Below are 16,852 nucleotides of genomic sequence, written 5' to 3'. Positions count from 1 at the left end.
GCGCGTTTTTTCTCCAAAAAATTAAGAGCGTCTCCTCCGTAGAAATAAATAAACGAAAGGCGTGAAACCGTATGCTAGAAGGTTGGCTGCATGGTTAATCAGTGTATTTTGAAAGTGTCGTGACACGGTGATAACCATTAACACCCCCTGAGAAATTTTCCCGCGGTGGGGTCGCTGTTGAAACAAAACGTCAAGTTAGCCATGAGCTCCTGAATCAATGTGGAAAATATAATTGAGACTTCTTTCAAAATTAGAGAATTTCTAAGCTAGAAAATTTTCCTTCCCATTCAAACCAGCAATGATAAGAGATGTAATTTCTGAAGCTACAAAAATTGATCCCTGAATAAATTGAGGTTAGGTAAAATAGCCTTAAAGCGACCAATCACGAGTGATTGCCCTCAGCAGTTGCGGATTCTCCTCTTGCACTTGTAGGTAAACCCATTATAGGAAAACTAGGATAAATTTCTAATATTTGATACTGAACTTCCGGAAGTTGTTCATCATTTTAAATATTTTAGGCATATGCTCCTAAGACTAACAGGTCTCTGAATTTCATAAATCTGATGTGTTATTTAGATAATCGCTTGTTTCGCAGCCAGATTTTTGCAGCGCGACGGTTTATTTCGGAACTAACATTAAAATCCCCGTTCAGAAGTTAGAGAGATGAATACGATTACCATGGAGGAGAGACAGGGAGCCGTTTTAAGAGAAAATGGAATGATGAGTTTTCAAACTACACGATTAAACTTATTGATAAAATAAACTGCAGCTAGTTAAAAATAAGCCGAGCCTACTAGCACTCTACAAAATTCGTTTCATTCACTGTATGTAATTGATCTCATGTGTGGAAAAAGAACCTTCATTTCATATTCCGTACAGATTGGTCACCTGTAATCTCAATTTGAATTGGCGGTTTTGACGACCCGAAGGAATGTAATGTTTCCAGGAAAGTGACACGTCACATTTTCAAACCATGATGAAAGTAAAATAATAGGCGTTAACATGATTCATGGGAATAAAGCGTTATTGGAGAAACCGTACAGAAACACACCTCCGACAGGATGAAAAATGTTTGCAGGAATGGAATTTTTCTAAAAATACAGTATCCTGACAACCAGACACTTCATTAAGTTAAATCAAAGCAAACCCACTTATGATCATATATAGATACATCAATTTTATGTATAACTTTCAATACCAAAAACAATGAAAATACCAGTAATGGTGAGTATGGTGAGCATTTATCTACTAGATAAAGAGTACCATCTTGATGATTATGCCTAGTTCCGAATAATATACTTCTTCTTTAATAGACGCGTGTGTAGGAACATACTTTTTTTTCCATTTCATAAAAAAAAATTTTTGGAGGCCTTCGGTAACATTTTTCGGACAAGGAGCTTTTGCCTCTTTTTCCTCACTAAACTTTTTCATTTTTTCTTTACCTCTCCTCATTCTTCAAGAGGATGTTGAAAAAGAGGACTTCATCTCCTTTTTGATACAACTCATTTCCGAATGCATTATTAAATACAAACAGATTTGAATAAAAACAGGTATAATTAATAGAGTTTCTTTCGACCTCACAGAATTATAATAAATAAATCTATGATGGTTCAGAATATTCGATAATCCAGACGGTAGAATAGAATGCTAAAACGAAATTTTCCCGTAACGAGCCTTCAAACGTTAATTTGACGTAATCTCTAAATACTGAGATTACTGATTGGTAATAAAGGCGAGTAAAAAGAGGAGCTCTCGAACAGTTCTTGAAGGAAGCTCAAGAAAGAGGTAACTACTGCTGAGAAAGGACAACGCGGTTAAAAATTATATCAAGAAGAAGAGGGAACAAAAACCAAAAACATAAAAAGCTCAGCTGAAATTAACTTTAATTATTCCCCGATTTTGCTTAGTCATTCAATTCTCACAAATTAAAAAAGAAGAAAAGAAGAATATAGTACCTGAGCAATATGAAAATGAAAGGAGGATGAGAGGAGAAGAAAAAGTACGGCGCGGAAGAGAGGAAAGGGGTACGAATTTAGCTTTTAAAGATGGGAAAAAGAGGAAACTTTGCATTCCACCCCTTGTTCCTTTTAATCTGAGGCTATCTGATCTTGGCCGTCCGTGTTAATGAGAGTCTCTGCCCCCCCACCCCCCGGCTCCCATCCCTGAAACAAGCGCCAGCGCCTAGCAACTCTTTCGCGCAGAATAATCTCTCTCACACGGTCACTACGGTCAGTCTCAATCCAGGGACAAACTCGACCCAAAGGATGATTTCATTTTTTACTTGTTTTTAAAATAATACTAATGAAAAATTGTTTTTAATGAGCATTAGTCGGACGTTTTGCTTGTATGATTACTCGGTTTTCATCATCCTCTCTGAAATGATCTTTTAAACATTAAGTACAAGCCACACGACATATTTTTAGGCTCTGCAAGTCTAATTCCGCAAGCGTATGCAAAATAAAAAGCTTTGATGGGGGTGGTTGTGGCTCCTGCCTCCGGGACACATTGTTTTTCACTCAAGAGCCTCGTTCACGATTTGAAAAAAATGGGGGAAAGGCCCAGCTTCTAGCCTCCTTCAAATATACACGGGAGAGTCCAATATCTTCTCGCAATGCAATCGTTTCAACAACTTAAATAGCTTTTTCGGCCACCCTTCAAAGTCCTAGTGGTCAAAGATATGGACTAGACCAAGAGAAATTTCCTATTGCATCAATATGTATTATTTTTGAAGTGTGTCTTTGAAATAATAGGGAAACTAGGTGAAATAAGGAGATTTCCTGATTTTTAAAAGAGAAATTACGTGCGCTAAAGCCTTTGGAAGAGCGGAAAATATCACATCACGGCCACGGTCGCAAAGGCCGGTGGCGATTTTAGAGAGTTGGCAAGACTGTGTTTCCTCCATTTAAATGCATGTAAAATAATCGATTCTGAGTGAAGTGGTTTGCCTCACCTGAAATAGACTTTTTTGACGGATATAAATGAAGGAAAAACAGTGTTGCCACTTTCAAGAATCGCCACTGGAAAGGGCTGGTTACCTAGATCAGGGCGCTGGCTCATGGTTTGTAGCGGTCTATCACTGGTTGTGAAGTGACAATGATGACTATCTTTTTTCAACCTTCTTTTTTTCTCATGGTTTAATGGTTTAGTGACTAGCACCTGCAGTCAATTCTTCAACCTTGACTTTAGAGTTATGATATTGAGGCTGAAAATAATGACATTTAACCTTAAGGTTGGGTGTCAATGACCATCGTACCGTTGAACTTGAACAAATGGTGAAATCGTGACGTCATAAATGGTATGGCACAGACTGAGAAAGTACACACGAGTCAGCTTAAGTGGACGTATTTATGCTAAAAGGAACTATGCATGAGACATAGTTCCTTTTTGGCATAGATAAGTTCAAATAGCGTTTGGAAATTGCATTCCAACTCATGCAATCAAACGGAAAGTACGATGGCAGCGGTTCGATGGTCCGCTTCGCACTGGAAAATGTGTGGCACATAGACTCTTTCTTCTCGACGGGTTATTTATTATTTTAGACCTCGTCTCTACAGGGCGTTTCATGGGATTATTTCCAGGGAAAAATCTCACTTGCAAGGTTGGGAAAAATATTGAGTTAGTCAATACTAATCACAGTGCCAACTAGGAGTCATTGTGGAGTCACAGGAACAACTTACGAAGAAGAAATTTTGTTGTGTTGTTCAACGGGGAAAAAGCCCAAAAGTTTCATTCCTGCGATACGAACTTGGGAAAAATCCCGTGAAACGTCCCGTGGAGACAAGGCATTTCTAGGAATACAAGCAAAAAAGAGAAGGGACAAGAGAAACAGATGATACGAGGGGCGTTCAATAAGTAAGTATCCCCCCTCTCTAAAATCAATAAGAATGGACCAATTTTAAAAAAACTTGGGCTCAAAATCTTCCTTAGGATATACTGAGTTCAACAAATCAAACCGCAACAAAATCGGACTATGTGCGGCCGAACGCAAGCCGTTTGAACGCGCCGAGGTGCTCGACGCTCCCGCCGAATCCGAGGGGATTTGAAGTCCGCGACAGGAGAAGAGCTTCTCTGCCAAAGCCTCAGTCGTTCATCACTGACAAAAAATCAAAGAAGTTTTTGTAGAATATGGGGCTTACTTCACCTCTCCACATAACCAGCTCGATCCAAGCAGGTCTAATACTGAGACTAAGAGAACAGTTTTTGGATGCCACGCGCGTAGAAGTCTTTCAGCTGACCGGGGATGAAAGAGTGGACGGCTCGTTTGACCTCTTCCACTGATTCAAAATTAACTCCCCCGAGTTCAGATTTCAGGTACGATAATAAATGGCAAACCCGATCACCATTCACTATCGTACCTGAAATCTGAACTCGGGGGAGTTAATTTTGAATCAGTGGAAGAGGTCAAACGAGCCGTCCACTCTTTCATCCCCGGTCAGCTGAAAGACTTCTACGCGCGTGGCATCCAAAACTGTTCTCTTAGTCTCAGTATCAGACCTGCTTGGATCGAGCTGGTTATGTGGAGAGGTGAAGTAAGCCCCTTATTCTACAAAAACTTCTTTGATTTTTTGTCAGTGATGAACGACTGAGGCTTTGGCAGAGAAGCTCTTCTCCTGTCGCGGACTTCAAATCCCCTCGGATTCGGCGGGAGCGTCGAGCACCTCGGCGCGTTCAAACGGCTTGCGTTTGGCCGCACATAGTCCGATTTTGTTGCGGTTTAATTTTTTGAACTCGGTATATCCTAAGGAAGATTTTGAGCCCAAGTTTTTTAAAATTGGTAGATTCTTATTGATTTTAGAGAGGGAGGATACTTACTTATTGAGCGCCCCTCGTAGAAAGAGGGGGGCGGAAGGAGTGACCGAAGAAGAAGACATATAAACTTAACATAATGTCATTAAATAAGAAACTGAGCATCGTGTGCCTGAGCAATATCACTGCCGGTGCTAATATTGCAGAAATAATAATAGTGAAGGAAAATAAATACATGCTTTTGTAATTGAACATTTATTCGAGGAAAGGCGTAGCCGCCAAATTTTTAGAAATCGCGTTTTCGACGGAATTCGCTATTAATTGAGGTTGAACAAATCTCACTACCGAGCGGACCTACCAAAATTTCTCTTTAAAATTATTTTTTAAATATTTGAATATCCGTTTCATTGAAAGAAGAGCGCAATCCCTGAGAAAAGATGTTTCCTGCGGAGTATTTCATCGGTTTCATCTGAAGCCGCACATTACGAAACTTTGTGCCCATCCTCACCAATGCGCCTTCAGAAAACTGGTAGGCAATGTGGGCAGCTCAAGAGCTGTTATGGTTGCTTGCAGCCATTCGAGCAATTTATCAGTTTCAGTTCCAGTCCAGTGGCGACCAATTAAGCCACTCACGATGTCCCGCGCTCACTCTTACAAGTTCGCCTTCAATAGGCTAGTAGGCAATGTGAGCGGCTCAGGAGCAGTTATAGTTGTTTGCAGCAGTTGAAGTATTTCATCAGTTTCAATTAAACAGGTGATTTGAGAGAGGGCGTAACCGGTAGATTTTCAGAACTTCAGTTTCCTCTTACTACAGAGCGATTCTGCCAAAATTTCTCTGCAAGTTTTTGTTTTTGTTTTCACTTTGGAAGTTAGAAGAATGAGAGTAAGGGCACAAACTATGACTTTCAATATTGTCATCGAGCAAGGATGCTACTCCACTGCCATAATACTGCTAAAAGTTGCAATACTGAGCGGTTTCTTGCTAAAAGGGCATATCCACCCGAATTTGAACAACTTCCTTTTTTGGCACAACATCTCGAACTTTCCACGTTTGACGGTGATCTTATTACGGATGGGACGTAGAACATTAGCTCTTTTTAAGAAATAATAAATAAATAGTATTCGGGGAAATCGAGTTTTTTTTTTTCATGTTTTCTTCAAAACATGACTTATAACAATTATTACACTCTTCTCCAAATAAGCCTTCAATGCGGTTGAACGAGTCGGAAAAGTTGAAAATGGTAGTGTGACTCTTTATGATTTCGACTACTGCAAGTGAACCAATTTCCTATTAAGAGCATTTCCAGCTCTATGATTTTGACCGTAAGTCACCGCATCGCATCTTCATCCGAGAGGCTTTAAAATACTAGGAATTCTTTCTGATAGCAATTGCACTGCGTATCTCTGAATAATGATTTGTAGCTATCAGTTAGTGACCTTTGCGCTACAAAAGGACGATCGAGAAAAGCCCCAGTGGCATCACGGGTTGGTGAAAATAACAAAAAAGCCCCGAAATTGAAAGCAAAGATAAAGGCTGATTGTCTTTGCGTGTAGACTAACCAACACACCGATCTTGCTCTCAGTCCACAAGTCAGCCGATGACCGCTAAATCAAGGAAGTTCAGATGAAGACATACACTAAGAAATCATGCGTTGTTACTTCTGTTCCGAGCCGTTACGATAGAAATGAAGCTGAAATATAGGATGAAAATCCAGAGGCACATTTGGGATGAGACCTCCAATCTAATGGTAATGACATCGAATAGTGTCACTCAATGGACCAAAAATGGATGATTTTCAAGTATTTTAAACGCTCATCCATGGTGTGGCTTGGCGTAAAAAAGCATTTGGTGAACATAAAAGTGAAAACGATGTGCAAACAGCTGATCTCCGGTCATTTCCTCACCTAAACAGGATATTAGAGCAGCGCGAGAGAGAGCCAAAACCACCCACTATTGATGGTGGAAGGGTGGCAACAGAACAACATTAGCTTCTAAGTTATACTCCTAAAGAAAGGGTCGACAAATTAATGTGCTGAAGGTGACGTTTACTGCCGAGATGACAAAACGGCAAGGAGCCAACTGAAACGTTAAACAGTCGCTGCCGCAAGTCCTTATACATGTAGGTTGTTAGAATTGAATGACACAATGGTTTGAATTTTACAACGCACATTCGTGAGGAGTCAACGCCAGAAGAGGCTCATTCTATAATTTATTTACATGGCTCCAACAATTATATAAACGCTTTGATAGGCTCGAAGAAGATGGTGGATGAGCATGGGAAAAGTAAAGTGTATGCGCGAAAATAGGAAGTGAGGATTGAAAAAATGATTGAGAAGTTTACTTGCAGCGTCACCCAGAGTATCAAGGAAAATTCTTTTAAGCGGCTTGAAGATAAAATGACTCATGTATTCATCTGACTGATCATGAATGATCTTGGTATCCATAGCTTTAAAAAAGTTCAGAATTCTAATTCATTCAAATTCTAGATTGCATTCAATAGAACTGAAATTTTCTGGGAAATTTGGGAATATTTTTCTCCTAATTTTTCTCATGGTACTTGGAGGCTATGCTTTCTCGTCGCTACGTGGCGCCTCGTGCCTAAAAAAGCACGGGCCTAAATGAGTGAATTTGAAGAAAATGGGCTTAACTAGAGACTATCTCCAATTGATGACCTCAGAAATCATGAAAATCATCCTAATAGATATTTGAAACAAACTGTGACAAAAATAAACATGCAAATTGTTCGAATGGGATAATTACAACTTCATCTTTTAATATTAGAAACTTAGGCTATTTCTTTCAAACATCTGAGAAGAACAAGTTTATCGACCACAAAAATCATGGAAATTGGCCTAGTAGAAGGATGGACTTAACTGTGACCACGAATAAAATTTGAGGGGTCAGAGAACTTTTAGTGATGATTAGCTCAGCGAAATCGGATATTATATTTATTAAAGATTGTTGGGCTACTTTCATAGGGCAAGTTCATTCTGCTTAGTATATGAAATCACGATGGGAAATGAATCAGGCGCCTTTCATCTAGTGATCTTAGCACACAATGTTTCTTAGCAGCTGCACAACACCTGAATACAACTATTCGTCCTTAGTGGATGTCCGTGTTGCATACGCGAAGAACTGAAGGCGCTCCGATAATTTGACCTCTCCCTGCTCCCTCCGTCTTTGCGATGTGCGCCCAGAAACAGAGAGTAGAGGGGAAATGCCGATCTTAAAACACCTGAGGTATCGAAATGTAACCTAACCTAGGTTCAGTGTTGCCGTGTGACCTAACCCAAGTTCAGTGTTGCCGTGTGACCTAACCTAAGTACAGCGTTGCCGTGTGACCTAACCTAACCTAACCTCACCCAACCTAACCTAACCTAACCTAACCTAACCTAACCTAACCTAACCTAACCTAAGTCCATTTCAGTTGCGGGTTGCGTGCCTCGCCGACCTAAGGTGCAGATATGCGGGTTGCATACCTTACGGACGGGAGGCGTCCTATGTTGGTCGCGCACCTCGCCGGTGCTCAGCGATAATTTGTGATGTGCATTCCTCACGACTCCTATGAAATGCGGGTTGCATACCTCACTTATGTTAGGAGTCAACACGCGCGTGGCATTCCATGATCAACGAAGCTGACCGTCTTGAAAGAGACGTTACTGTGGTCAACACCACGAATTTTCAAACACCTAGTGACACTGGAGAGATTCCAGCATTTTTTACCGTCGACGAGAAGGAAGAATTAGCCGTTCGATTAATCACGCGGGCTTCCACTGTAAATTCGAGTGAGGGCTCGCGGAGCTCCGTTGTGCGGGGCTAGGGAGAGGGGATCAGGGGAAATGCCGATTTGCAAACACCTGAGATGTCGAAATGTAACCTAACCTAAGTTCAGTGTTGCCGTGTGACCTAACCCAAGTACAGCGTTGCCGTGTGACCTAACCTAACCTAACCCAACCCGACCTAACCTAACCTAACCTAACCAAACCTAACCTAACCTAACCTAAGTCCATTTCAGTCGCGGGTTGCGTGCCTCGCCGACGCAAGGTGCAGATATGCGGGTTGCATACCTTACGGACGGGAGGCGTCCTATGTTGGTCGCGCACCTCGCCGACGATCAGCGATAATTTGTGATGTGCATTCCTCACGAACCCATGAAATGCGGGTTGCATACCTTACGGACTGGAGGCGTTCTCATGTTGGTCGCGCACCTCGCCGGTGGTCAGGGATAATTTGTGAATCGCATTCCTTACGATCCTCCTGAAATGCGGGTTGCATACCTTACGGGAGTAAGGCGTTAACATGCGGGTTGCATACCTTACGGAAGTAAGGCGCTAATACGCGGGTTGCATACCTTACGAGAGTACGGCGTTTACCTAGCCTAACCTCTACACCCCCCTCAAATGGATGACGTCATCCCACCCGCACTTTGATGTTCCCGCGCCGATTCAGGTGATCCTCTGTCAACTCCTCCTCCGGCCGCCGTTCAGGGTGCGACCAAGTTTAAACCGGCGTGGCCCGCTTCGCGATTTATCGATTGATCTGTCATTTAAACCTATGAAAAAAGATCGATTATCAGGGTGCTCGCAGCGAACACCTTAATAATCGATTCTTTACCATAGCTTCAAATGGCGAGATATCGACAATCGATCATTCACGCCACGCCACCGGTTTTAAACCTGCATCAAAGGCGCAGAGCCGCGCTCGGATCGAACGCTGTCCGAACGAGTCTGAGCCTGCCGGGACAAGTCTGAACCTGTTCGGGTCTCTTTTCCTTCGAGCGACCGGGAACAAGTTCCGAACCTGCCCGACGTTGCCACCTCGTGACTCCTTCATCTCTGCGACGTTGCCGCTCCGTTCAGCCCCCGGGTGTAATTTCACGGTTTTCCTAAATAAATAAAAATGAAGAAAATAAGAAATGAATAAAAAATAAATACAAATAATAAACAAGCAGAAAAATCCAACATGAATATGTTGGAAAAGCGTGCCGAATATAAATGTTGGACACAAACCTACTATTTTCACGTTTTGTCATTTGCATCAATTGGTACTTTTTGCTAAATTTGGGAGAAAATATTGATTCATGAACGTTGAATGTAAATTGATTTTAAAGATTCCGTCCAATTATCTTGATTTTAAGCTGATATGCGGCATTTCGCACGACCGTGATTTGGGCGAACTGCCGTGCATCGAAATCGCGTTGAGTTAATCTCTTTGGATTTCGAACTGTAACTTCTCTCCTATTCGGCCGATTTTTACAAATGAGGTCTCTTTTTATTTGTACTTTAACGGAAAGTAAGGAAAAACTCGCTAAATAGACGGAAAACAATTTTTGTGAAAATTTGGTGGATCCTGGCGTCACGGTGAATGGTTAATCGGGCGTGGAAGATAATAGGTTCGACGAGGCGACCCTCTCCTCGCCGTCTTTTATTGCCTTGCTCGAAACCTGACACCCAAAGCTATATCGGGAGATAACTGCAGTGGTTTGAGTGGATTTCTGCAGGGGCCACGGTTAGTACATGGTATAAAGAGTCACGAGGCTCATCACAGATTGCACTTGCAGTGCAAGACGCTCATTGGCTAAACAGTTTTGGCGGGAAAGAAGGTTCTAGAGTTGAGTCCTCCGAGCGTAAGAAAGCTTCTATGAGGTTTTTGTCAAATGAAATAATACGGTTTTGACAGGAAAATGTTCTCAAGGGTTCCCAATTAGCAGTTCATTCGGTTTTTTGGTAAGAGACCATCAAGGCTTGACAGTATAATGGTTCGAAGACAAGAAAACGGGTCCGAGGAAAAAAATATTTGGACGGCCCGTTGAATAGCATTGGTTGATCGGTGTGCTGTACCATGGTACATCCGAGTGATTTCAAAAAGCGAGCCCTACTGGCACGCTTGATAGATAAAATGAAAAAAAAGAGAAAATAAACTTTTGTGTCTTAATGGACGAGACGCCGTTAAAATTCATGAATAAAATTTCAAAAACTTAAAGATAGACTCGCCCGTCTTAAGAATCGAACCCGGACCGTTCTGATAAGAACTCGATTAGAAATCCGGGCTTCTACCGACCGAGCAAGTCTATCTTCGGAAACGTAACGGTGAAAATACTCCTACAAATAATTTCCTACCCACCGGTGTTGGAGCTTTAGACACCACCCCTAACCTTATATCGACCCAGTTGAACAGATAAATAAACGTAAAAACAAAGTGTTCCGTTTGCAATTTTTATTTCTAAAACAAAAAAGATTACATGGATTTAGCTAAAAGTAAATAATAAACATTTTAAATTCTTGAAAATTATAAACTTACATTCGTTAACGTATTGAAGTCGTGAAATTATAAACTTACATTCATTAACTTATTAAAGTCTCGAAAATTATAAATTTACATTCATTAACGTATTAACCCATTCCCTTAATATGACGAGCCTGACTCGTCATGGCCGCGCCGGGACAAACGTGAAATGACGAGTCCCACTCGTCATGCAACTTGGCTACGCGTATTGCCGTGTTTTGATGTTTTCACGATAGATAGCGCCACGTAAATCGACAGATGTTGTAACTAGAAGCAGTATGACCAACCTATATTGGTTTTGTACGGTAATTTCCCCGAATATAGGGAATTTTGTTAGTTTGAAAATGTGGAAGATTGGAATAACCTCGAAACTTGCTCTCTGTTTATTTTCTTGTTATCAATGAATCACAACAACGAGATGTAAGCTTATTTTCGCTCTTTTTTCTTATTTTGGTGCTAAATGGTGCTTAGATCTTATTTGAGCATATGTTTTAAGAGTTTTCGTGCTGCTGGTTTGCATGTTTTCTTGCCTGGTTGCAATAAATAAGATTTTTCTCCTAAATTTAACATTTTTTTTTTTTTTTTCTCAGGAAATTCCCCTGACATAAGCTGACTTACTGCAGAAAAAGTGCAACATCCAGGCAAATTTATTCATATAAACATCCTTCTAGTTATAACTAATAAGAATTAGGCCAAAAACTTGCTCCTAATTATCAGGAAAAGCAGAAAACTAAGAAGAAACCAAATACAGCTTTTTACAGCAAAATTAAATAGTAGCTCTGTGCGCGGGCATGCAAAATTAATTGTTAAGGGAATGGGTTAAAATGATAGGTACAATTGAAGATGTTATAGGTTACACGAATCCGAATAATAGTCTTTACATCAGATCTGGGAGGGATGAGAGTGACAGAGAGAGCGGTGGAGTGGAACAGCATCGTCCTACAGGAGGCTCGCGGTATAATTGTTCAGCAGCCGGTCAAATTTTACACGAATCGGGAAACCCAAGTTTAAAACCACTGAAACCAGGTTTAAAACCAATGAAACCAGGTTTTAAACCACAAAACACATTTAGGAACCACCATATTTTAGTTTAAAACCCCAAAAACTGAGTCTAAAACCGATATAACCACATTCCAAACCGGAGAATCTCTGTTCAGAACCAGGAAACTCGAGGTTAAAACCATTAAACACAATTGTCATCTCCGGAACCTTGTTAAAAACCAAACCGGGAAACCCAAGTTTAAAACCACTGAAACCAAGTTTAAAACCACTGAAACCAGGTTTTAAAACCAATGAAACCAGGTTTTAAACCACAAAACACATTTAGGAACCGCCATATTTCAGTTTAAAAACCCCAAAAACTGAGTCTAAAACCGATATAACCACATTCCAAACCGGAGAATCTCTGTTCAGAACCAGGAAACTCGAGGGTAAAACCCTTAAACACAATTGTCATCTCCGGAACCTTGTTAAAAACCAGAATAACCACATTGAAAACCGACAAACTCCAGTTCAGAACCGAGAATACCCCCTTTGGAACCACTTTTATCCAGTTTAATCTCCAAAAACCGGGTCAAGGAGGCAAAATAACCACATTTGAAACCGAAGGAACCCTGATTCAAACCAGAAAAACCACAATTATAACCGGTAGAACTTTGTTCAAAACGAACTCAGTTTTGGGGTTTTAAACTGAAATATGGTGGTTCCTAAATGTGTTTTGTGGTTTAAAACCTGGTTTCATTGGTTTTAAACCTGGTTTCAGTGGTTTTAAACTTGGTTTCAGTGGTTTTAAACTTGGTTTCAGTGGTTTTAAACTTGGGTTTCCCGGTTTTCAATGTGGTTTTCCTGGTTTGAAACAGGGTTCCTTCGGTTTCAAATTTGGTTATTTTCAATGTGGTTATTCTGGTTTTTAACAAGGTTCCGGAGATGACAATTGTGTTTAAGGGTTTTACCCTCGAGTTTCCTGGTTCTGAACAGAGATTCTCCGGTTTGGAATGTGGTTATATCGGTTTTAGACTCAGTTTTTGGGGTTTTAAACTGAAATATGGCGGTTCCTAAATGTGTTTTGTGGTTTAAAACCTGGTTTCATTGGTTTTAAACCTGGTTTCAGTGGTTTTAAACTTGGTTTCAGTGGTTTTAAACTTGGGTTTCCCGGTTTGGTTTTTAACAAGGTTCCGGAGATGACAATTGTGTTTAATGGTTTTAACCTCGAGTTTCCTGGTTCTGAACAGAGATTCTCCGGTTTGGAATGTGGTTATATCGGTTTTAGACTCAGTTTTTGGGGTTTTAAACTAAAATATGGTGGTTCCTAAATGTGTTTTGTGGTTTAAAACCTGGTTTCATTGGTTTTAAACCTGGTTTCAGTGGTTTTAAACTTGGGTTTCCCGATTCGTGTAAAATTTGACCGGCTGCTGAACAATTATACCGCGAGCCTCCTGTAGGACGATGCTGTTCCACTCCACCGCTCTCTCTGTCACTCTCATCCCTCCCAGATCTGATGTAAAGACTATTATTCGGATTCGTGTAACCTATAACATCTTCAATTGTACCTATCATTTTAATACGTTAATGAATGTAAATTTATAATTTTCGAGACTTTAATAAGTTAATGAATGTAAGTTTATAATTTCACGACTTCAATACGTTAACGAATGTAAGTTTATAATTTTCAAGAATTTAAAATGTTTATTATTTACTTTTAGCTAAATCCATGTAATCTTTTTTGTTTTAGAAATAAAAATTGCAAACGGAACACTTTGTTTTTACGTTTATTTATCTGTTCAACTGGGTCGATATAAGGTTAGGGGTGGTGTCTAAAGCTCCAACACCGGTGGGTAGGAAATTATTTGTAGGAGTATTTTCACCGTTACGTTTCCGAAGATAGACTTGCTCGGTCGGTAGAAGCCCGGATTTCTAATCGAGTTCTTATCAGAACGGTCCGGGTTCGATTCTTAAGACGGGCGAGTCTATCTTTAAGTTTTTGAAATTTTATTCATGAATTTTAACGGCGTCTCGTCCATTAAGACACAAAAGTTTATTTTCTCTTTTTTTTCATTTTATCTATCAAGCGTGCCAGTAGGGCTCGCTTTTTGAAATCACTCGGATGTACCATGGTACAGCACACCGATCAACCAATGCTATTCAACGGGCCGTCCAAATATTTTTTTCCTCGGACCCGTTTTCTTGTCTTCGAACCATTATACTGTCAAGCCTTGATGGTCTCTTACCAAAAAACCGAATGAACTGCTAATTGGGAACCCTTGAGAACATTTTCCTGTCAAAACCGTATTATTTCATTTGACAAAAACCTCATAGAAGCTTTCTTACGCTCGGAGGACTCAACTCTAGAACCTTCTTTCCCGCCAAAACTGTTTAGCCAATGAGCGTCTTGCACTGCAAGTGCAATCTGTGATGAGCCTCGTGACTCTTTATACCATGTACTAACCGTGGCCCCTGCAGAAATCCACTCAAACCACTGCAGTTATCTCCCGATATAGCTTTGGGTGTCAGGTTTCGAGCAAGGCAATAAAAGACGGCGAGGAGAGGGTCGCCTCGTCGAACCTATTATCTTCCACGCCCGATTAACCATTCACCGTGACGCCAGGATCCACCAAATTTTCACAAAAATTGTTTTCCGTCTATTTAGCGAGTTTTTCCTTACTTTCCGTTAAAGTACAAATAAAAAGAGACCTCATTTGTAAAAATCGGCCGAATAGGAGAGAAGTTACAGTTCGAAATCCAAAGAGATTAACTCAACGCGATTTCGATGCACGGCAGTTCGCCCAAATCACGGTCGTGCGAAATGCCGCATATCAGCTTAAAATCAAGATAATTGGACGGAATCTTTAAAATCAATTTACATTCAACGTTCATGAATCAATATTTTCTCCCAAATTTAGCAAAAAGTACCAATTGATGCAAATGACAAAACGTGAAAATAGTAGGTTTGTGTCCAACATTTATATTCGGCACGCTTTTCCAACATATTCATGTTGGATTTTTCTGCTTGTTTATTATTTGTATTTATTTTTTATTCATTTCTTATTTTCTTCATTTTTATTTATTTAGGAAAACCGTGAAATTACACCCGGGGGCTGAACGGAGCGGCAACGTCGCAGAGATGAAGGAGTCACGAGGTGGCAACGTCGGGCAGGTTCGGAACTTGTTCCCGGTCGCTCGAAGGAAAAGAGACCCGAACAGGTTCAGACTTGTCCCGGCAGGCTCAGACTCGTTCGGACAGCGTTCGATCCGAGCGCGGCTCTGCGCCTTTGATGCAGGTTTAAACCGGTGGCGTGGCGTGAATGATCGATTGTCGATATCTCGCCATTTGAAGCTATGGTAAAGAATCGATTATTAAGGTGTTCGCTGCGAGCACCCTGATAATCGATCTTTTTTCATAGGTTTAAATGACAGATCAATCGATAAATCGCGAAGCGGGCCACGCCGGTTTAAACTTGGTCGCACCCTGAACGGCGGCCGGAGGAGGAGTTGACAGAGGATCACCTGAATCGGCGCGGGAACATCAAAGTGCGGGTGGGATGACGTCATCCATTTGAGGGGGGTGTAGAGGTTAGGCTAGGTAAACGCCGTACTCTCGTAAGGTATGCAACCCGCGTATTAGCGCCTTACTTCCGTAAGGTATGCAACCCGCATGTTAACGCCTTACTCCCGTAAGGTATGCAACCCGCATTTCAGGAGGATCGTAAGGAATGCGATTCACAAATTATCCCTGACCACCGGCGAGGTGCGCGACCAACATGAGAACGCCTCCAGTCCGTAAGGTATGCAACCCGCATTTCATGGGTTCGTGAGGAATGCACATCACAAATTATCGCTGATCGTCGGCGAGGTGCGCGACCAACATAGGACGCCTCCCGTCCGTAAGGTATGCAACCCGCATATCTGCACCTTGCGTCGGCGAGGCACGCAACCCGCGACTGAAATGGACTTAGGTTAGGTTAGGTTAGGTTTGGTTAGGTTAGGTTAGGTTAGGTCGGGTTGGGTTAGGTTAGGTTAGGTCACACGGCAACGCTGTACTTGGGTTAGGTCACACGGCAACACTGAACTTAGGTTAGGTTACATTTCGACATCTCAGGTGTTTGCAAATCGGCATTTCCCCTGATCCCCTCTCCCTAGCCCCGCACAACGGAGCTCCGCGAGCCCTCACTCGAATTTACAGTGGAAGCCCGCGTGATTAATCGAACGGCTAATTCTTCCTTCTCGTCGACGGTAAAAAATGCTGGAATCTCTCCAGTGTCACTAGGTGTTTGAAAATTCGTGGTGTTGACCACAGTAACGTCTCTTTCAAGACGGTCAGCTTCGTTGATCATGGAATGCCACGCGCGTGTTGACTCCTAACATAAGTGAGGTATGCAACCCGCATTTCATAGGAGTCGTGAGGAATGCACATCACAAATTATCGCTGAGCACCGGCGAGGTGCGCGACCAACATAGGACGCCTCCCGTCCGTAAGGTATGCAACCCGCATATCTGCACCTTAGGTCGGCGAGGCACGCAACCCGCAACTGAAATGGACTTAGGTTAGGTTAGGTTAGGTTAGGTTAGGTTAGGTTAGGTTAGGTTAGGTTGGGTGAGGTTAGGTTAGGTTAGGTCACACGGCAACGCTGTACTTAGGTTAGGTCACACGGCAACACTGAACTTGGGTTAGGTCACACGGCAACACTGAACCTAGGTTAGGTTACATTTCGATACCTCAGGTGTTTTAAGATCGGCATTTCCCCTCTACTACAGAGTACTTCAGAGATCGCATTCAGTCGAATCTCCAGGGCATAAAAATTCATTTTCTCTTTTCAAGCAGTT

At 41.6% G+C, this 16,852-nt stretch overlaps 1 protein-coding gene across 3 annotated transcripts in view; it reads right to left on the bottom strand.

The window, feature by feature from the left end:
* The window catches only part of Rbp6 (RNA-binding protein 6), a 243,401-nt gene that overhangs the window by 95,471 nt on the left and 131,078 nt on the right, over positions 1–16,852 (bottom strand). The gene's annotated exons all lie outside the window — the stretch shown is intronic.

The sequence above is a fragment of the Bemisia tabaci genome, chromosome 1 (genome assembly GCF_918797505.1).
Source record: "Bemisia tabaci chromosome 1, PGI_BMITA_v3".
NCBI lineage: Eukaryota > Metazoa > Arthropoda > Insecta > Hemiptera > Aleyrodidae > Bemisia > Bemisia tabaci.
This window is presented reverse-complemented; position numbering and strand designations above follow the sequence as displayed.